The sequence below is a fragment of the Petaurus breviceps genome, unplaced genomic scaffold (assembly GCF_028583685.1).
Source record: "Petaurus breviceps papuanus isolate PSGF00001 unplaced genomic scaffold, PetGlider_PUasm1.0 98, whole genome shotgun sequence".
Taxonomy (NCBI): Eukaryota; Metazoa; Chordata; class Mammalia; order Diprotodontia; family Petauridae; genus Petaurus; species Petaurus breviceps.
The window spans coordinates 23,286,879-23,308,998 of record NW_027187460.1 but is presented as its reverse complement, the minus strand read 5'-3'; the positions used below and the strand labels follow the sequence as shown (position 1 = coordinate 23,308,998).

The window sequence follows — 22,120 nt, the reverse complement described above, 5'->3', positions numbered from 1 at the left end:
TAGAGAAAGGCACAAAGGGTTCCAGACAGAATCAGAATAAAGAAAGGAGAGATGGTTCCTAGCATACTGAAGGCTAGAGAATCCTGGAGGTAGAAAGAAGGAAGATTGGTCTAGAGCTTGATAAAACCTCACCCCTTTGGTGTTCTAGTAGAAGAAGCACTGGACTGGGAGTGAGAAGGTCTGAGTTCTAATACTGCCTTCATTGCTTCATACCTGTGTAAGCTTGGGAAAGTTGTCATCTCTCAAAGTCTAATTTTCTTCATTCACAAGGTGGAGAAAATTCTGCAGGTGATACCTGCCTTCTAGAAATGTTATAAAAGTCAGATGAGATACTACATGCTAAGTGCTTCGTTAATTATAAAATGATAACATAGTGTAAGGGGTCATTATTATTTATGGTACAATGAAAAGTGTCGCAGATGGAGTCAGATGACTCGGGTTCAAATCCCAACTCTATCACTTACTGGTTGTGCCATCTAGGGCAATTGCTTCATTTCTTAGGTCATGATCCTATGAACATAGGGGTGAGGAATGAAGAAAGAGGAAGAAGACTTGACCATTGAAAGATTGAAAGATCCATTATTCCTAGGAATCTAGACAATTTTTCACGGATATTATAGGCATCATGGATATAAAAATAGCTAGAATTGATTTAGTGTTTTAAGGTTTGCAAAGTGCTTTACAAATATCATCTCATTTAATCCTCACAGCAACCCTGTAAGGTAACTGGTATTGTTACCCCAATTTTACAGATGGGGAAACTAAGAGGGTTAAGTGATTTGCTCAGGACCACACAGAGAGTATGTACCAGAGGCAGAATTTATGCTCAGATATTACTGACTCCAAATTCAGGACTCTTATCAATTGCACCTAGCTACCCCCAGAAAAAGTCAAAGTTAAAAGGATTACCTGAAAAATTAAAGAGCTGGTTTTGTGCCTGATCTAGGTAAAAAAAAAAATTAGTCTCCTCAATTCTAAAATGGTAATAACAATTGTTACTCTAAATTGTGTACAGCATACAGACTACAATTTGTTGTTGTTTTGAGTCGTTTTTCAGTCCTGTTTGACTCTATGATCTCAAGAATACCTATGACTATCCCCATAAAGTGTATGAATTTTATAGGATTTTCCTATCACAACACATCAAGGCCCTATGATTTCATTGTGTAGGAACTTTCTTCACTGGAAAAGAGAGCAACCAGTCAGTAAGTGACGGTGTTAGCTGTGCAAGGCTCAGAAAATTAGTTGACAACCAAAGTTGTAGACCCACTAAGCTTCAAAGATCAGATCTGATTCCAATTCCAACACTCCAGGCTATGCAATGTTATTATGTTTTTTTCCATTGCAAAAATGACAAAATGGTGATGACATAAGACATATATTAAAGGGTGTGGGAGTAGAGGAAAGGAAGGAGATAAGCATTTGTATAGTGGCTACTACATGCCAGGAACTGCATTGTGTTTTTATGAATATTATCTCATTTTATCCTCATCACAACCCTGTGAGGAAGATTCTGTTATTATACACATTTTACAGTTGAGGGAACTGAGTCAAATAGAGGTTAAATGACTTGCTCAGGCTCACACAACTGGTAGGCATCTTAAGCTTGACTTGAATTTATTTTTTTGACTTCAGGGCCAGGTTTCTATTGCAACATCTATTTACTTTTTTGAAGAAAAGAGAATTTTAATTACACGTTAGTCTGGACTATCTCTTGTTCCTGAATTTTAAAAGGCATCTGGTCTTGGTTTTGGATTTGAAGACTAGATACAGGAACAGCAACTTGCAAGAACTCCCTTTGCAAGAGGTTAGATCCACCCAAGGTTTGGCAAAGACATGTGTTAATTTTAATTTCAAAAGGAGTCATGGTAGTTCTTTAACAAATGCTTCTTGATGTATTGATTGAATCAGACAAGCTTCAAGGAATCCTCAGAATCACAAAATCTTCTATTGTCCTATTTAGACAAGGGAAAGAGGTAACACTTGTGTATATAAAATTGTAACAGAGTAACCAAAAGTTCCAGCTGTTCTGATTGACCACAGCTGGTGAAAAATGAACCCTCACTAGGCTTACACATATTTCTGACTCTATTATTGGCCTAACTAGTTAAAGAGATCATAATAATAACCAATTCTCCTAATCCTGTCCTATTCCACTGAAGTGATGCAAGCATAACCAGTATGAACTAGTTCTTTGGGTGAGACAAATTGGGTAATGGCAGCAAATTATTGGTTTTACACCCATCCTGTGCTTCTAATGTACTTTTTGATTTTGAGCAAGTTTCATGAGTTAGTAAATAATATAATTAAAATTTGTTGTTATTCATGCTTCATTTTCATCATTAGGTGATGATGTCTCAACTTGTGCATGAATTGGATTTAAGGCAGAAGTTGCATAAAGTTGCCAGCTTCACTCTTTCTTTCCAGTCATTGGAGTCCACCAACAAGACAGAAGTCAAGATAAGTGGTGATGACTCAGGATGCAATCAATGACTTTGGCATCTTCAACATCTGTCCAAGCTCTAAGTTCTCCATAACACCTGCTTCAGCTGCTTTCATGGTCGTTGGAACAAATTGCTCTCAATCATTCATTCTGTCATGGTGAATCTTCACATCCTTGAGGTAGACAACCCCCAACTCACCAATGTGTTTGAGGCCTCTAGGTTACTCTTAACCTGATATAGCCCATCCACTGAGACAAGTGTATGGGTTCTTGATGGAGGACTAGTTGAGTGAGAACTAATGAATCCTTTACAGGTCTGGTCATCTACCTTTGGTGTCGACCTGTCACCCAACTCTTACATGTAGCTTTAAGAAGCTGCAATATGAGCAGCAGCCCACACCCTGGTAATAGAATCTAAATAACAAAGGCATGGACTACAAGTGTTAATAGAAATATAAATAATAAATTTAAAAAGTGTCATTATAAATATAAATAAAACATAGGCATGGACTTAAGTATCAAAGCCAGATTTAAACTCAGGTTTCCTGACTCAAGTCTACAACTCTTTGCTTCATGGCATACAATGTTCATAGAACTATAACTTTCAAACCTTAAACATGATCCAGTCCAGTCCCTTATGGATCACAGGGATGATCATCATATCACAGATCTAGAACTGGAAGGGAACTTTGAAGGCATCGAGTTCAGCTACTCATTTTACAAACAAAGAAACTGAAGACAAGAGAGATAACATGTCTTGTCCAAGGTTTCACAGATAGCTGGAGAGTCAGGATTCAAACTCAGACCCTCCGTCCCTAGTATTTTATAAATGTTATAGCACCATAGTAGTGTGAGTCATGATGCCTATTGTCTATAGACATTGGGCCCTCATTGGCTTGGCCAGGTCAGGTTCCTGAGCACACATAGCATTCTCCTATTTATTGCCATATGATATTCAGAGAATGAAACAGCGTACAATTTCAACAACAAACCCTCAGTGGACTTCAGCAGGTAATGTAACAGCCCTGATTGCTTTTGGATATTCTGTACACATGCAACACATTTCTTTTCTCTATGTATCCACCATTTAGTATAAAATGTGGCTTTTATCCTACTTCTTCCAAGGAATCTTCCCAACTTTACCCTAGGCCTTTCTAAGAGTTGTCAGAAGTTTTGTTCCCTCAGTTGTTAAAATTGCTTTGTAATTGATTCCTACGTTGCCTTGTTTTGTGCATACATCTGAAATTCCAGTTTCCTGAGGAATGGGTCAAATCTTTTTTTTAATCCTCTAATAATATTAATAACAATGCAAGTGCATCTCATCGAACCTTCACAACAATCCTGAGAGATGAACAGGAATGGCAAGGACTGTTGTTCTCATTTAAGAGATGAAGAAGCTGAGGATGGTAAAGATAATATAATAGCTTAAATCAGACAGGGAAAACAGAATTTCTGTGATTTGGGAGTTGAGAAAACTAAGGGAGACAGAGCTTAATTTTTTTTTTGCCTTTTGGAGGGCAGTTGGGGTAAAGTAACTTGGCCAAGGTTACATGGGTAGTTTTTTTGTGTGTGGGTGTTAAGTGTCTGAGGCCGGAACCGAACTCAGGTCCTCCTGACTCTGGGGCCAGTGCTTTACTCACTGAGCCACCTAGCCGCCCCAGAGCATAATTTCTTTATCAAGGTCACTCAGCTAGTAAATATCTAAAGCTTGATTTGAACTCAGATGTTCCTGACTTCAAGCCCAGCTTTCTATCCCGTCTTCCTATCTGTCTTTAGAGACTTAGGCTACAAGGAACTCCTAATAAGGAATGGATGCAGATTATTGTTCAGTCATTTCAGTTGCATCTGACTCTTTGTGATCCAATTTGGTGTTTACTTGGCAAAGATTTTGAAGTGATTCCCTTTTTCCTCCTTCAGCTTATTTTACAGTTGAGGAAACTGAATCAAACAGGCTTGGGGTCACCCATCTAGAAAGTTCCTGAAACCAGATTTAAACTCATGAAGATGTCTTCCTGACTCCTAGCCCCACACTATCCACAGTGCCACCTAATAGATATCATCACAGATAAGCAAATTATAGTTTTATGAAGTTGCCTAAGGTACTAAAAAGTTAAATGTTTTGCTCAGGGTCACAGAGCTAATATCTATACATGGTGGCACTTTGAGCCCAGGTTTCCTGATTACTCAGGCTAGTCTGCTTTTTACTTTCATCAGTGCCCCTCATATCTCAATCAAAAATCAACTTCTCTTATTGGATTTAATACTCATAAGAGGTGTGTGGGGCAAGGATTGTTATCTTCATTTTACAGATTAAAATTAGACATTGAGAATTAAGGGGTATTGAGATCATTCTATTCATTCATTCATCTACTATTCAGAATAAGACAGATGAACCAGGAGAGAGCAATGGCAAAACAATTGAGGAAAGATAAATGAGTGTAAATTATATACATATGTGTATATATAACATATATAATGCATATTTTTGCATATATGTGTATGTGCATACATGCATGTGTGTATGTATATATGTGTATATGTGTATACACACAAGTACATATGTATATGTACCTTATGGCAGAGTTTGCTTTTTGGAGGTGTGAAATATGATCTACATGCTAACTACCAGAGAGAGGCTGGAGGTCATTTCAGGTATAGACAACTGTCTTAAGAACATCTCTTTCTAGGAAAATGAAAATTTGAATCTAAATTCTAATCTAGCTTCAGACATTTATTATCTGTGTTATTCTGGTCAAGTCACAACCTCTGTCTGCCTCCATTTCCTCAGTTTTAAATGGGGATAACAATAGCACTAACTCCCAAGATTGTTGTGTGGAAAAAATGAGATATTTGCAAACCTTAGAGTGTCTTATATATTCTACCTATTATTATTATTTTATTATTAATATTTTATTTTTATTTTAGCTTTAGTTTTCAACATTCACTTCCATAAGATTTTGAATTCCAAATTTTCTCCCCTTCTCTCTCCTTCCCCCTTCCCAAGACAGCAGGCAATCTGATATAGGTTGTACTTATGCGTTCATATTAAATATACTTTCACATTAGTCTTGATGTAAAGAATTAGAAATATAGGAAATTACCATGAGAAAAACGAAACAAAACAAAAAAAGAAAAGGAGAGCAAATAGTATGCTTCTATCTCCATTCAGACTCCAAAATTCTTTCTCTGGATGTGGATAACATTTTCCATCCTTGTATTGCTGAGAAGAGCTGTCTATCAAAGTCGGTCATTGCACATTTTTGGTTGTTACTGTGTACAAAGTTTGTTTTTATTATTTTTAAAGCAATATTTTGGACATGAGAGGCAGCATGGCATAGTCAAGAATGCCAGTCTTAGAGTCAGGTAAGCCATGTGTTCAAATTCTGTTTCAGCTATATGTCTTCGTGCAAATCAGTTAACCTCTATAAGCCTTAATTTTCATATCTGTCAAATGACTGCATTTATGGCATCCAGGGTGAAAGATGATTGTGAGGCTCAAATGACATTATGAATATGAAACATTTTGAAAAGCTCAAAGTCCTAACTAAAGGTGAGCTATTATTTTTACAGGCTAGGCACTGATAAGGACAAAATAAAAAATAAGATACAGGTCCGGCCCTCAAGAAATTTATAATCTCCTAGGATTATAAAATGCACACAAATATTCATGTACACAAATAAATGCAATATTATAATAGGATACAATGAATGAATTATTAAATGAATGAAAAAAATTATTAAGTGCTTAATTGGTTCCAAGAACCATGTTTAGCCCCAGGGATGGTAATCTAAAATAGATTATAGTCTCTGCTCTCTAGAAATTCACATTCTAATGGGGGAAGACCACACATATTGAAGATTGTAGTCACTTGGAAAGGTCCCATGGTCCAAAGAATGAAGAGAAAAAGCTGATGGATGAGTGTATAACAAGAAACAACCATACAAAGACCACAAAAGTTAAAGAAAAAATAATGAGAAATTTATTCTTACTGGGTGTACAGCCAATTCTTTCTTGGAAATTTTCATCCCATTTCCTCTGAGCCTTGAAAAATGAGTAATTCATTTTAATTTTAGAGAAAAAAATCTTATTATCTTTTTTTGTCTCATATATTTACCAATCATTCCCAAATAGCTGATACTTATAAAGAAGAAACTAACCGTTCAGCAAAGCTAAACAATGTATTGGAAAAAGTCTGACAATACTTGCAATATCCCACCTCTTCTGAGAAGCATGAGGTTACATGCTCAAATCTTGTTCTTGTGATCATTTGGTTATTCTAATTTCACAATATTCAGTTTCTGTTGCTTTGTTGTTCTTCTATTTACATTACTGAAGCTGTATAGGCTTTCACAAATGGAGATGGGAGGCCGGCGCTGTCTCAGTTATTTGACAACTAGACATAGTAAATATGAGATAAATGGTTACTGCTTATTAAACGATGTCTAAGACTGGACTAGACTCCTTGACTCCCTGAGTATGAGAGTTAGAAGGATTTTTAGATCAAATCACATTCTTTCATTTTGTAGTTGAGGAAACTGAGAGGCAGAGAAAAGAAGTGATTTATTCAAGAACGATCTGTCAGTTAATTAGTCAACAGGCATCTATTAAGATATTATTATGTTTGTTCCAGGCACTGCACCAGATGCCAGAATGAAACAACTTCATTTATTCTAAGTCATATACACATTTATTAAATGCCTAATTCAATTCAACACACATTGTCAAGCACCTACTGAAGGGAGTACCCAGGCAGAAGAGTGAGGTCTTCACTCTGAAATGAGAAGAGTTAAAGAGCCTAATTTACCGATTTTATCCTCATAATTCATAATAGAGTAGCTTCTGGCCCATTCCTACTGGAAGTAGTGGGCTCAGGAGGTCCTAACTAAGGCTTTCCCATGGAAAGACCACCAGACTAGGAGACAAGAAACTTGGGACGGGAGTAAAAAAAGTGGGCCTTTAAGCCCATTCTTTGCACACAACTCACCATTTCCAGTTGGCAACCAAGTTAAGAGAGCTTCCTCTAAAAAAAAAAGAACTAGAACATTCCTTTCATCTTGCCCACTTTTAGAAATGAGGTCTGAAAGTTATGCTGTAAGAAATTGAAAGTCTTGCTTTTCCTCAGCAGATTTTAAGAATTTCTGGACATTTGCCCCCCACCAGACCAAAAGAAGAGCTTCTAAAGTGGGAAACCATTTTTATCTCCAAGTAGCTCTTTGAGGGAGGTTATTTTGGAAGCATTGGCCAGAGGCCTACATTTCAGACCATGTCACGTTTCTTCTCAGGGTTTCATGTATCTCTTCTTACTCAAGCCATGAAATGAGGTCTTGCATTCTTCCTTGTTGTGGGCTCCCTTTGGATGCAGATGAAATAAGGAACTGACAATTCAAACTGTTCCAGGAGTAGGCCTTTTGGGACTTTAATATATGCTTCACCAAACCTCTGACTGAGTGGTGAGGATTTCAGGTTCCCTGGCCAGCTACAAACTGACTTTCAGTAAGAACCCTAAATTTTGGAAGCTGCTAAAAGTGTACCAAAAAAACAAAACAAACAAAAGCTTTGTTTCCCCTCCTCCCCTCCAAATGGTACAACCTTCACTTTATTTTTGTTGTTCAGTTATATTGGACTCTTTCTGATCCTATTTGGGATTTTCTTGGCTAAGATCCTAAAGTGATTTGCCATTTCTTTCTCCAGCTCTTTTTACTGATGAGGAAATTGAGGCAAACAGTCACTTACCCAGGATCACACAGCTAGTAAGTGTCTGAGGCAGGATTTCAACTCGGAAAGATGAGTCTTCTTGATTCCAGTCCCTATGCTTTATCCACTGCACCAGCTAGCTGCTTGTTTTCAATTTAAGTTCAAGATAATTTAATTCATATTTTATACACACTTATTCATTGTCTAATTCAATTCAACTAACATTGTTAAGGATTTACTGAATTAATTTTACTACTTTTGAAGCTGAGTACCAGAGAGGGAAAATGAGTTATGTTTTCACACATTAGCTGTATGACCCTAGACAAGTCATTTAACCTCTCAGTGCACACCCTCCTCCAGGCAATTCTCCTAAAAATCTACATTGTGGATGGATTACCAGTCTGCATAGGTAGAAACAGTCCTCTCCTAGGAAGGTCTTTATACTGATGAAATCATAGATTTAGTTTTTTTTTTTTTAAGAGCATTTTTTCTTGTGTTCATGAAACATCCAGTGGAGTAGATTAAGCAACGATAAATTTAGGGAAGATTTACTTAAAGACTTGGAAAAGAGAGGGCCAAGATTAGGACTGGATGCATTGTAATCTACACTATTGAAGGGTACAATTGAATTGATGAGGTCAGTAAAAGTTAAAAATATAATGGGAGTCATAGGATACTCAGAATATACCTCCTTTCCCTCCCTCAAAAATCCTGGAATTGAAATGAGGAATGTCTCATGGAGCTGGGTGTTCTGACTCCATAGGAAAGACATGTACTCTGGCTCAGTACTGATGGACTTGGGCCTTGGGATGAAGAAACAACCTCATATTGATCTCTGAGATGTTTGTCATGTGGGGTTGAGTCAAAGGGCATTTGTGACTAAAGACCAAAGGAAAGTCTCTAACTCAGTGGAATTAGAAAGAAAAATTATTTCCTTAACACCTTCTTCTCCTTCTTGTCATTTTTCTCTTCTTTCCTTCCTTCCTTCTTTCTTTCTTTCTTTCTTCCTTCCTTCCTTCCTTCCTTCCTTCCTTCCTTCCTTCCTTCCTTCCTTTCTTTCTTTCTTTCTTTCTTTCTTTCTTTCTTTCTTTCTTTCTTTCTTTCTTTCTTTCTTTCTTTCTTTCTTTCTTTCTTTCTTTTTCTTCATCCTCTTCTTCCTTTTCCTCCTCTTTTTTCTCCTCTATGAGCTCTCTCTTTCTCTCTCTCCCCCTCAAATCCTGCCCTCCTCCTAACCTTGTCTTCAGTTTCTTTAAATTTCTTTTTGTTTTTGAGGGGCAATTGGGGTTAAGTGACTTGCCCAAGGTCACATGGCTAGTTTTTGTGTTAAGTGTCTGAGGACAGATTTGAACTCAGGTCCTCCTAACTCCAGGACCAGTGCTCTATTGACTGCACCACTTAGCCGCCCCTTCCTTTAAATTTCTAAGGAGGAGAGGAAAGGATTCTTTTTTCTTCTCTCTTCCTCACCAATCAGTAATGGCAATGCCATGGGTATGGAAGTAAAATACACACACACACACATATATGTTGTGTATGTGTGTCTGTATATATATATATATATATATATATATATATATTCATCTTAAATTGGAACTCAGATGTCTGGCCTCCTTTACTACTTTGTGTTTCTTTACCTGAGCATGTGTGATCAAATTACAAACCAAGGAGGAATGTTTAGCTTTGGCAGATATCTCATGAGCTTGAGAATTAGGGAACAATTTAATCTATATGTTGATGTCCTCTAGAACATGATCTCTGCAATAACTTCTTTGAGGAGTAAATGAGCCCCAGAGAATACAGTAAAAAAAAAAAGACTAAGAATACCCAAGTCATGCTCTGGTTTTCCAGAAGATTAAAAGACCTTGAGTGAATTGCACAGACAACTCAAAGGTAAAAACAAAATGCCTATTCGGATACACAACATGTTTGAGAGACTTTGCATCCCAAAAGAGTATCACAGGAATCAGGAGTTAACTCATATATATATTAAACATTTTTTAGTGCCCTCTTGGGATACTTGGGCTTTGAGCATTCTTTGTCATCACAAATAAGAAAAATGAAGAGATTTTATCTGCTGTGTTTTGTGTAATAGACATCTTTCTATAAAGAAACCTGTTATCCCTTTTAGGGAAAACTATAGACCTTGATTTTTTTTTCCTTAATAATCATCAGAGTGGCAACAAAATAAACCAAAAGAATGAGAACATTCTGATTCCCTGTCTTAAAGGTAGAAGGAATTGTTTAAACAATATGATGAATTGATTGCTTGGGACTCTTTGCATGACATTGTAAAGCCAAGCACCAGCAGCTTTCCAGAGGACAGCTGCTGTGAACAGCTTTCAAGGTTCTGATTACATAGTATAGTGAACACTCTATTCAATAACAAGTCAGAGCAAAACATTCACAGTAAATCACGGTACAGCATTCACAAAGCTACAACTTATCACAAGGTGGCAACTTATCACGGAAAATCAAAATACACCATTCACAATAACTTATCACAGAAATGACCACAGTTTTCACTACCATGGTCACATGATTTTGAACAAAGTACAATCAGTTAGTCAGTCAGTCACTTAGTAACTCAACCAATTAACACAATCATTCAATCATCCTTAAGGAGGCTTAGGGTCACACAATACAAAAGTCAAAGTTCTCCACTCATGAGGCATACTAAGTTACAATATCAGTCACTTCTCAGCATTTTCTTAAGGGGTAGTGTAAAATACACAGGCCATCCACCCCTCAATCACATATATGTTACTATCTTCTCAGTCAGCACACAGTATCCAAGTAAAGTCTTTCAGCTTGACTCAGGGCAGTGGCTCCCAGCTCCTGCCTGGATTCACCAAACTGTCATGTGGGTTCAAAGTCAGACAGCTTTCCAGCTCTCCGTGCTGTTCCATGCTGATGCTCACGGTGTCAAGTCCACCTTAGATCTTTCACAGTCTCTGGTCCTGGGAAGTCAAGGCTTAACAAAGCCACAAACAGATTCATACAAAGTACCAGTATCACAGTCATGCATCCTCAGTCTTCAGCAGCTCCCAAGAGAAGCTGGTAACTCCCCAGCAGAAACTCCAGCTTGTTCCCAGAATCAAAATCACTTCATCCAGGTTCCCAAAATCAAAATCATTCTCTCCAGCCTGGGCCTTTCCTCTTCAGTCTCCTTGGCAGCAGCTTCTTCTGTGTTCATGAAGCTTATCCCAAAGAGTTCTGACTCTCCCTCTCTGGGGCTTTTTTTATATACAGTATTGCTCCTCCCTTTTCAGCCCCTTCCTGTTATGTCAGCAACAGGAGTTCATACCTTCTGTTTCTTTAACAGAGGCTTAATTTGAACTAGGTGCTAAGTACCTCTTAACTTTCGAATACAAAGGGATCTTTAAATTTCAGTACCATTACAGACATGTAAAAAGCTATCACTACACTTTTGTATAAGGGCTTGGGGAAAGACAGGAAAGATAGGACAATGCTTGAGCCTTCTCAGTTATGCAGAGAATTTTCCAAAATGGTAAATAGAGGTAACTGTTCCCAATACATTCCAATTATTTCTTAGGGACAGTGAAGACTTCATTAGTGAGGAGAGTATAATGGGTGTAATCTTTGATGTGTTGGAATGGATACTTCCCATAGAGTTGAGTATGCATGCCCTAGCTCTATGGTGAAAGATAATGTTTTTTTTTTGTTTTGTTTTTTTTGGGAGGGGGAAGGCAGGGAAATTGGGGTTAAGTGACTTGCTTAAGGTCACACAGCTAGCAAATGTTAAATGTCTGAGGCCCGATTTGAACTCAGGTACTCCTGACTCCAGGGCCAGTGCTCTATTCATTGTGCCACCTAGCCACCCCAAGATAATGTTCTTTAGACTTTAGTGGGGGATGTAGCTCCTCTTTCCCATCTCTTGCAGCATTCCCAACAATAATTATGGCACCTGAATGAATGTTTCAGGATCTACAGGTCACTTGCTTGCCTAGATGAGCCTGATTCTAGACCTCAGATAGCTAATAATATCTTTTGTCCTGAATTTCTTTTTTAAGCAAAATCCACCAACCAATGATCCCAAGAGATGAGTATTTCCAGCATCCATAGCTATCTTGGGAGTTGAAGAGTTTGAGAATTTCTGGATATTCTTAACAGGAGGTGCTTTTGACAACTATATTCTTCTTAGAGATGAACATGTTCATGGACAAGTTTAGTCATTCCCTGACTGGTGAAAAGTGAAAGTGAAAATGCCTGTGAAAAGGATCCCAAGATCATAGAGTCCTAGATTAGAAACTGGAAGGGAGCATAGAGATCATTTCTGATTGCTCTCTCCTTTTACAGATAAAGGAACAAAAGTGGAGATCTATAGTTATTAAGAGATTTTCCACAAGGTTACATAAGTGATAAGTGATACAGTGAGGAGTCTGATTCCAAATCCACTAACCAGGCTGACTCTACCTGGTTTGCAGTCCCACAAGTTTTTTGTTTTAAGGATTTGTTTTTCATTCATGCACACTTCATGAGTGATGTCTGGTTTAATTATTTATTTTATTATAGAATAAATAAATGTCCTATACTTGATATATTCCACTTTGTACATTGAATGCCTTCTTTGCAAAAGCTCTGTTAATCACATTGGGGAAGATTCTAATCATGAATTAGACCAATCAGTCAATTAAATCTAAGCTTTGTTAAAAGAAATTTTCAAGGACTAACTTCAGGCAGTGCCTAATGATCTAGACAGTATTAAGAAAAGAAAGAAAAAAGCTAAATATCTTCTTTTTGTGGTCTGTAACCCTTCCTTATATCTTCCCAAAGAGTAAACCCAATTCACTTGAGCCCAAGGACAGGGCTGCAGGAGATAGTAATATTACAGTATGTCGAGATAACTTAACAATAACCCTTTGAACAAGAAACAACTAAAAGACTTTTAGGATTAATATTAACAAATCAATTCACAGTCAACAAACATGATTAAGAGTCTATTATAACCTAGGCACTGTTCAAGGTGCTGGTGATATGAAAGCCCCCCAAAAAAGAAAAATCCATGCTCTCATGATATTCATGTAACTAGGCACTAAAATGATTGACTTACATTCCATTCAATGGAGATAGCATATACATACAAGTGTACATAAAATGGATGCAATATAAATATAAAGTAGTTTAGGAACATGGGGTATGAGCAGGTAAGGGGATCCAGAAAGGCTTCATGTGAATACTAGGTGATATGCAGGGCCTAACCTTTGGTGCTATCAAATGTAGAAGCAAAGTAAAGCATGATTCTGTTTTCTCTTTCACACCCCCCCACCCCAACACACACACACACACACACACACACACACACAAACACACACACACACACATTCAGGCTGTGCAGGGTGGTTATGGCTGAACCGACCTGTGGATTCTAGGGAACATGCATTTCCTGTATTCCACTGATCCTGTTGGCAAGAGATCGCTCCCTGTGGGTTGTGGACAGAACTGATGTGGACAGAAGTTGCTCCAGTAATTTCTGTGACATGCAGTGATGGGATCCCACTGTCTAGCCTCCTGTCTTTGGCTACCAAAGAGTTCAAAGGGAATAAAATGACTAAATTGTACCACAGTACCTCTTGGCATGCAGCTGTAACACAAATGTTTTCAAACTACTTTTCGTATTTTGCTTTTCTGTTTCCAATAATTCTAGGCATAGATCTTTAGATTATGGCTTTATGAGATATAGCTATATAATGGTATATATGTGTGTATGTTGTGTGTGTATCTATACATATATACATACATACACACATATGTATATGTGTGTATTTATAAATGCATTTTAAGCACCTAGAACATTGGGTGTAATATTTTAATACTGATAACCTTCTCCCTCCCTTCCACCAACTGATTTTTCTTGCATACATTATGAATCGAAAGAGATATGGGATGCTTTTGGAATTTATTCCTCAAGTATTTTTAGAAGGTTTGAACCAAGGAATTGGTTCTCTACATATCTAAAGTCATTTTCTTTGACAAAAGAGGAATGAATTTTACTATAACAAAAGTTGCGTTTAGACTTTAGCTCATACAACTTTGATGTTAGAATTAAATGCATACCTCTGATAAATTCCAGAGAGAGGTTGGGCCCAGTCTCCTCAGAGAAAGAAACTGAGGACAAGAGACAGGAAAGAAAAAGAAGGAAAAAAAAAAAACTTCTCTTGATCTTGGAACCTTGGCAAGCTAGTGGCCTACTCTTTGCACACTCACCCCACCCCCACCTGTGTGCTTTCATCATCAAACTTCTGAAATAGTTCTCCTTAAGATCATCAGTGGTTATCATCCTGTAAATGCAATAATCATATCACAGAAGAAAGGAGATGGTCAGGAAACATAAGAAACTAAAGTATACTAGGTACTCTTTCTACAAGTTTGTTAGTAAAAGGAAGAAGAAAGGTTATCATAGATAAATGATAGATAGATATACATGTATATACCCATATATGTACCTAGATATAAATTATATATATGTATATATAATATATTGTATGGCATCATATCATATTATATTTACACATATAATTATATAGATATCTATACCTATATGTATGTATGTGTGTCTATATTTATAAATACATAGGTATATATTTATATCTATCTAGTGTGTGTCTATTGCATATGAAATCTGCTTCTGACACATATCAGCTATGGGATCCTAGGCATGGCACATACTATCTCAATGCTCTAGGCAATCTCCAAAACCATAAGTTTCAGAGAAGGTTCTGATTTTCTTTGATAGAAGGAGTTTCTATATATGAAAGTTTCCTGCACCAATTAAATCACAGGTCCAGTCACTATCTATATAACCCTATGCAAATGTTTGTGTGTGAATGTATTTTTGCATGTGTTTAAAATATCCCTGCATGCATATACACATATATACACATATGTATATAGTCATTATGTTGCTGAGATTAGGGAGTATTTTGAATGATTTACCTTTGTGCATATCCTCTGTGTGTGTATGGGTTGTGTGTGGGTATGCTTAACTTAGACTCAAAGAGCTAAGGACATTTGAGATCCAAATAGCCTATAAGTATTTAGGAATGAGAAATAAAGTGTCAGAACTACTGGATATGGGAACTCAAAGAGATCTTAGCATTTATTTCACCCAAGTCTCTTTCACCCACCACTCCATTTAACAGACATAGAAATAAACTCAAAACCACACAGGTAGTAAGTGGAATATTTCAAACACAGTATTTTGACTTTAAGTCCAAACCACTTCTCATTACCTTTGCCAGAGATTGTCTTGGGAAATATCTGAGCCTTTCACTTTCATGGAGACATTTTTATTCATTCATCTTGCTTCATGTCCTACATAACATTGGTAATCTATGGAACAGTTTAAATTAAAAAGTGTGTTGAGGGGAAGGGAAAGGGGGAAGTCAATGCATTCATGTTCTATAACTTTTATAAAAGGATTAGCTGTACTGAGGACATGCAGCTGTTCTTTCCATAAGCCTATTTAGAGCAATCTGCTGATAATGGTAAGGTTTGGGTTGCATCAGATGAAATCCTAGCATTTTCATTTCTCTGGCTTATACAGATTGCAGACATTTTGCATTTTATAGGGGAATTTAGCAGTAGTGACCAAACAGCAGTGACTACTGCAATAAATTAAATACCCACTTCTGCAAACGACAGAATTGAAAGGAACAGCAAAAGGTCATCTCATCCAACCCCCCCTGTCCACAGGATGAGGAAATGTGCATTTAACTCAAAGGCTCTAGTACTGATTGCTATTGGTGGGTGTTTAAAGATGTATGCAAGGGATCTAGGAAATCAACTAGTCTACTTCCTTAAATCTGAGGTGCAGAAACAGTGACAGGCCTAAAGTTCATGCAGGTACCAAGGATGGGACCTCAGGTTTGATTCCAAGCCCACTGCCTCCTAATGCATCCCTCTTTCCACTGTAGGACACAGTGTATATCTAATGATGTATCATGCCCTTAACATGTTGTGACATGTATCATCAGTTGTTTAAAAAGCAAGTTCTTACAGTGCCAAGTTTTGTTACAAAGTAACAAAAGGTTGGAAGTAGGGGTTATAACTCTGTAGTAGCAAACACGTTTTCTCAACATGAGGCTATAGGTTCAGGCCTTGGTCTTTGAGTATATGAGAAAGAGGCCACATGGTATAGTGGCCTGAGGGAGTAGAGGGAAGAAACCTCAGTGGGAGTTTCCATTCTTCTGCCAGATAGCTTTGCGGGATCACAAATACAAAAAGAACTGATTATTTGGTTGCTTTGGCTAACTTTATGCTCCAGTATCATCAGGTATTACATTATATTTTGTTTGGTCTCCCTGTGAAATAGATACATATTTGTATAATGGTGGTTTTTAAGGGTCCACTTTGTTGGAGCAAAGTCCCAGAAATGCTTTCACTGCTCTCGCCTACTTTTTGACATCTGTAATTCTTCTCCATACTCAATTTGATTGGGGTATCTTTTACAAGAAGCCTTTCCTTCTTGTACAAGAAGCACTCTCCACCTTTCTAAAATCACTCTGTTTTAATGTAGATATATTTTCATAGATAGATACATGCACATATATGTATGTGTATGCATGTCTGCAGACATGCACACATGTATATCAACTGTGTGTGTAAACATATACTGGAAAACACAATTTTACATACACATATGTAGTATATGTGTATATATACATATGTATATATTGGAAATGGAATTTTATACATGCATATACACATGTGTGTGTCGTGTCTATGTGTATGCATACATACATACATACACACATACACAAATATATCACCTTAGTTGATGAAAGATAGGTAACAGGGACAAAAAAGAGTGAATGTTTTTTAATTAATTAATTAATTTTCAGTTTACAACACTCAGGTCCACAAACTTTTGAGTGTTAAACTTCCGCCCCTTCCATTTCCTCCCCCCTCCCCAGGACAGCATGCGATCTGATATAGGCTCTACATATACATTCATATTAAACATATTTTCACATTAGCCTTGTTGTAAAGAAGAATTAGAACCAATGGAATGAACCATGAGAAAGAAGAAACGAAATAAAACAAAACTAAAAAGAGAGAGAACAAATAGTCTGCTTCAATCTGCATTTAGACTCAATAATTCTGTGTCTGGATGTGGATAACATTTTCCACCATGAATCTTTTGGAGCTGTCTCAGAACCTTGCATTGCTGAGAAGAGCCCAGTCTATCCAAGTTAGTCATTACACAGTAACTGTCCATAATGTTCTCCTGGTTCTGCTCCCAAAGACTAAATATTTTTAATGAGGTTTAAAGAAGAGTCTATATTCTCTTTCTTTTATGAAGTGTGACTAAGTGCTTCAGTTAAACTTGATAAAGTTAATGGATCAACCATGCCTTTGCCCAGGTCTGAGACTGGAATAGTTTTGTGAGTCAAGAAGGAGCCCTGGCCTTTGGCTCTTAAATTGTGGAAAAGAACAGGTCCAGTGTCTCCAACTAAGTAACCTGCCCAGCAGAGATACTGCTCCCAAGTATAGCAGCATGATGGCCTCATAACAAGGGAAAGGGCATCAGGATCTTGCAGTGTTAGAGGAATAGGGTGACTGGAGCAGGCACTCCTTCTCCTCTCTACCAGTATACTCTACCTGTGAACCCATTCTTTCCACAAATTTTGTGCATAGTTTAGGAAAATGTGCCCTAAGTTTATGAGATAATAAAAGATTTAAGAGCTAAAGAGATCTTTACAAACTAAATAATTGACCAAATGTAACAAGTTAAAATTTAGTAAACATAAATGTAAAGTCTCATATATACACTTCACAAGTACAAAATGTGAGGAGTGGTGTTATTAGACAGATCTTTTTAAAAGAATCTCAATGTTTTAATGGAATGCAAGCACATTTTGGTCAACTGTAATTTTTGTTGTTCAGTTGTTTCAGTCATATCTGACTTTTTGTGACACTATTTGGTGTTTTCTTCACAGAGATACTAAAGTAGTTTGCCATTTCCTTCTCTAGCTCATTTTACAGATGAGGAAACTGAGGAAATAGGGTTAAGTGACTTGGCCTGGGTCACACAGCTAGTGTCTGAGGCTAGATTTGAACTCAGGAAGATGAGGCCAAATTTTAATTCAGGAAGATTAGTCTTCCTGAATCCAGGTCTAACACTTTCTACTGCATCACCTAGCTGCCTAAGAGTGCGATATTATGATAAGGTATCCAAAAAAGTAAATGTGCTCTTGGGCTACATTAAAGGAAAATCACACAACCAGAAATGTTGAGATAAACATCACTGGAGGGAAAACTTATGGCAATGAGATCACAGATTCATTATAGTCTTGAGTTTCTGGACCAAATTCTGACTAGAGTGTTGTGTTCAATTATAGGTTCCAGGTTTTAGAAAGGATTCAAGGGTGTTCAGAAGAGAGCATTGAGAATGTTGAAGGACTTTCAAACTAATGGCAAGTGAGTAAAACTAGGGATGCCTTGCTTGGAGAAGAGATGGCTTAGTAGCAATAGGGGAGGGGGATGGCATATAATTCCTATTTTTAAGAATTTAGACAGCTGACAATGGATGATAGATTGACCTGTTCTGCTTAGGGCCATGTCCCTTGTTTAGTAGTTCCTTATACCAGTGAGATCACTGGTCTAGTCCCTATCTCTTGTGCCTTGCACATAGTAGGTGTTAACAAATGCTTATTGGAATGAATTGGACCAGATCATGATCAATATATGAGTAAACAGCATCATCACATTTCTCCTTTTGGAAATGCTGAAGAATGTATTTCGTTCAGAATCTATGAGCCTTCTCATCCTGACACACCTCTCAGATATAATGACCCCTTTGTCGTATAGGTAAGTTCTTCCTGAAGTTTATATTTTTGGAGAGGAGCATAGGATGGTCAACCTCTGCTTCAGAATCTCTGGATTTTGAAAACATTCAAAGAGAGGCACCTTCCTTGGCACTCCACCCCCAGATTTTCAGTTCTTTTTGTATGTTGTCTTCCCTGAATAGAATATTAGATCCTTGGAGGGCAAGGCTTGCCTTTCTTTATATTTGTATTCCCAGAACTTAGAACAGTGCCTGGAACAGAGTAAGGGCTTAATAAATGCTTGCTGCTTTGCTTTCTATTTTTATACTAGAACTATCATAAATCTGTTCAAAGAAGAGCTGGGACTCTGTGGTGAATCTCTTAGTCCTATTTCCATCTCCTGAGGTTCTGGTCCTCTTCACCCTTCTATTCTCAGAAAGACCCTAACGTGAAATTGAATGAATATACAGGGTGAGAACAGCATGTTCGTGCTCCTTCTTGGTGACTGTCTTCTGATTTGAGCCTCACTTACAGCTTGAAGGACTGCTGAAAGCTTGGTTTGGAGCAGTTCCCAGCATACGCTGATAGAAATCTACATGTTTGTGGTGTAGTCTTCTTGCGTTCTGGTGGAAAAGTGTTAACATGAGCAGAGTGGTTGGCTGGCAGCCCAGCATGAATTGAACTTGACCCGATAGTCCCCACATCAGAGACTTCATTGGCCATGCCGCACTCTAATGACACTTTAGAAGGCAAAGTAGCTCATTGTCTCAACTAAAACCACTGGTTGTTTCCTGGTCGGGATGGAATATTCAATGGGAGGGTCTATTTAGGGGTCATCTTCTTGCTCAGACTGGCCCTGCCTAGGATCTCTTCTGGCATGTGATTTAAGTGTTGTCTAGACACACAGATCATTGTCACAGCTTTGCTTGAACTGGCCAGTGACTTCAAACAATTGGGTAGCTACTGACAGATTCATTCATATGGTCTTACTAGTTTGAGTGCATCTGTGCCCTCCTGAAAAGCCTTCATTATTTCCCAATTGTCTGAATAGTAAAGTTAAAAAATGTCTAGGTGGACATTAAAAGACTAATTAAGTAACAGAATCTCAGTGACGGAAGAAACCTCCAAGGCTATGTGATCTAATACGTGCCTGAGCAGATAGGTGAAGTCCTCAAGAAATTGTCATTTGGTCTCTTTAAAGGCCTTAAGGGAGAGGGATTCCACTAGCTCAGTCACTACCCATTTTATTTTTAGATAGCACTATTTGGAAAGTTTTTGTTTGTTTTATTGTCCCTTAAAACAACTCTAAATTTACCTATTTCTAACCTCTTCCCATTGCTCTTAGATCTTCTTTCTAACGCCAAGTAGGAGATCTCTCTTCAGCATAGAGACTGTTCAAATCCTGGAAGACGGATACATGTCCTTCCTAATTCTTCCATTCTCTGGATTAAATACTCCCAGGGTCTTCAAACAAGGTCCATACAATATGTTCTCTGGTCTTTTTACTGTCATCACTCACTCCTGGAGGCACTCCATTTTGTCATTAACTTTCCCAAAAGATGACTTCCCAAAATCAACATGATACTTTAGAGACAATCTTAACACTACAATTGCATTATCACCTCCCTTATCCAGGACAATCAATTTCTTTTATTTTTATTTTTTTAAGCAATTGGGGTTAATTAACTTGCTCAAAGTTATACGGCCAGTTATTTGTGGGTGTGGTGCTAAGTATCAGAGCCTGGATTCGATCCCAGGTCATCCTGACTCTGGGGCCGGTACTCTTACTCACTGTGCTACCTGGCCGCCCCGACAATCACTTTCTTAGTGGATCCTAAGACTACTTCTTTGGCTCCCACATCACATTTTCATTCTGATCTAGGGGAAAAAAAAGTTTTCTAACCACAACTCTCCCATCTTATACTTCTGAAGTCACATTTTTGAACTCAAAGGTAAGATTTTATATTTATCACTATTTAATTTCATCTCATTTGATTTAGCCTAACCATCTAGCCAGAAATCCTGACTCTGTCAATCAAAATGTGAGATGCCCTTGCCAGCTTTAGGTCGTTTCTAAAATTGGTAAGCATGTCATTTTTCATGTCCCTGATAAAAATATTAAACAGTGCCAAGCCAATCAGATCATCAAACAGCAAATAATTCCTGATGATGGTTTGTTTAGCTTCAGTCTTACTACTTCTGGGCAGCAGGCTGCTAAAGTGAGGACACAGCTGATTTAAGGGATATGACTCCAATTGATTGGTGAATGTGGAAGGTCATAATCAACCATGAAGAACTGTCAGCTGTAAGGACAGATAGGTTGTACAGTGGAACAGAGTTCTGTCCTTGGGGTCAGAAGGACCTGAATTCAAATCTACCCTCTGCTGTGTGACCCTGGGCAAGTCACTTAACTTTGTTTTTCTCAGTTTCATCATCTTTAAAATGAGCCAGAATAGGAAGTGGCAAATCACTTCAGTATCATTGCAAGAAAATCCCATATGGGGTCACAAAGAGTCAGACACAACTAATTTACACAAGAACAACAAGGACTAGAAAAAAATATGATAAACATTGTATAAGAGCTACCAAGTCCCCCAAAATAGAAATGTTATGTCTGATTGATGGATATGGAGTGGAAGTAAAAATTATGGAGGAAATAGCATTTGAAACCATTGTAGAATAGGCAAGATTTCAATTGGTGAAGATGTAAAAGGGAGCTTTCCATGGATAGGGAACAAAGTCAACAGGTATAGAAGTACAAAAGCATGGGGCATGTTTGGGACAAATAAGATGTCTGGTTTGACTTTAGCATAGGACAAATAAAGAAGAGACATAAGGTAGGAAGGGTGCTCTCACAAAGAAGTTCAAGTGTCAGTTTAAGGAGCTTGGACTTTATTGTTAAGGCAGTGGGGAATCATTGAAAGCATTTGAGCAAATGAGCAGCAAGATCACAGGGCAATGCTTTAAGATAATACCGTGTTTCCCCGATAATAAGACACTGTCTTATTAATTTTTTTGGAAAGAAAAACACCAGAGGGCTTATTCTCAGGTGAGGGCTTATGTTGTCCTGCCTCAGCTCTCCTCCGTGGCACTGCTCTCAATAGTGCCAGCAAGCAAATCACTGGGGAAGAACAGGATGATGCGCTCACTACTGCAGCTCTGATTGGATGCAGCTCGGAGCACGGCGTGCGTTTCACG

General features: G+C 37.8%; 1 long non-coding RNA gene across 4 annotated transcripts in view; it reads left to right on the top strand.

The window, feature by feature from the left end:
* LOC138156087 (uncharacterized) overlaps positions 1-22,120 on the top strand; it is a 73,791-nt gene that overhangs the window by 46,214 nt on the left and 5,457 nt on the right. For 2 of the 4 annotated variants that reach the window (XR_011167058.1, XR_011167059.1), the window contains exon 3: positions 2,347-2,622. This is a non-coding gene — a long non-coding RNA (uncharacterized lncRNA). Of the gene's footprint in view, positions 1-2,346; positions 6,135-22,120 lie in introns of those variants that run through there. The other 2 variants (XR_011167057.1, XR_011167056.1) reach the window with 1 other exon arrangement.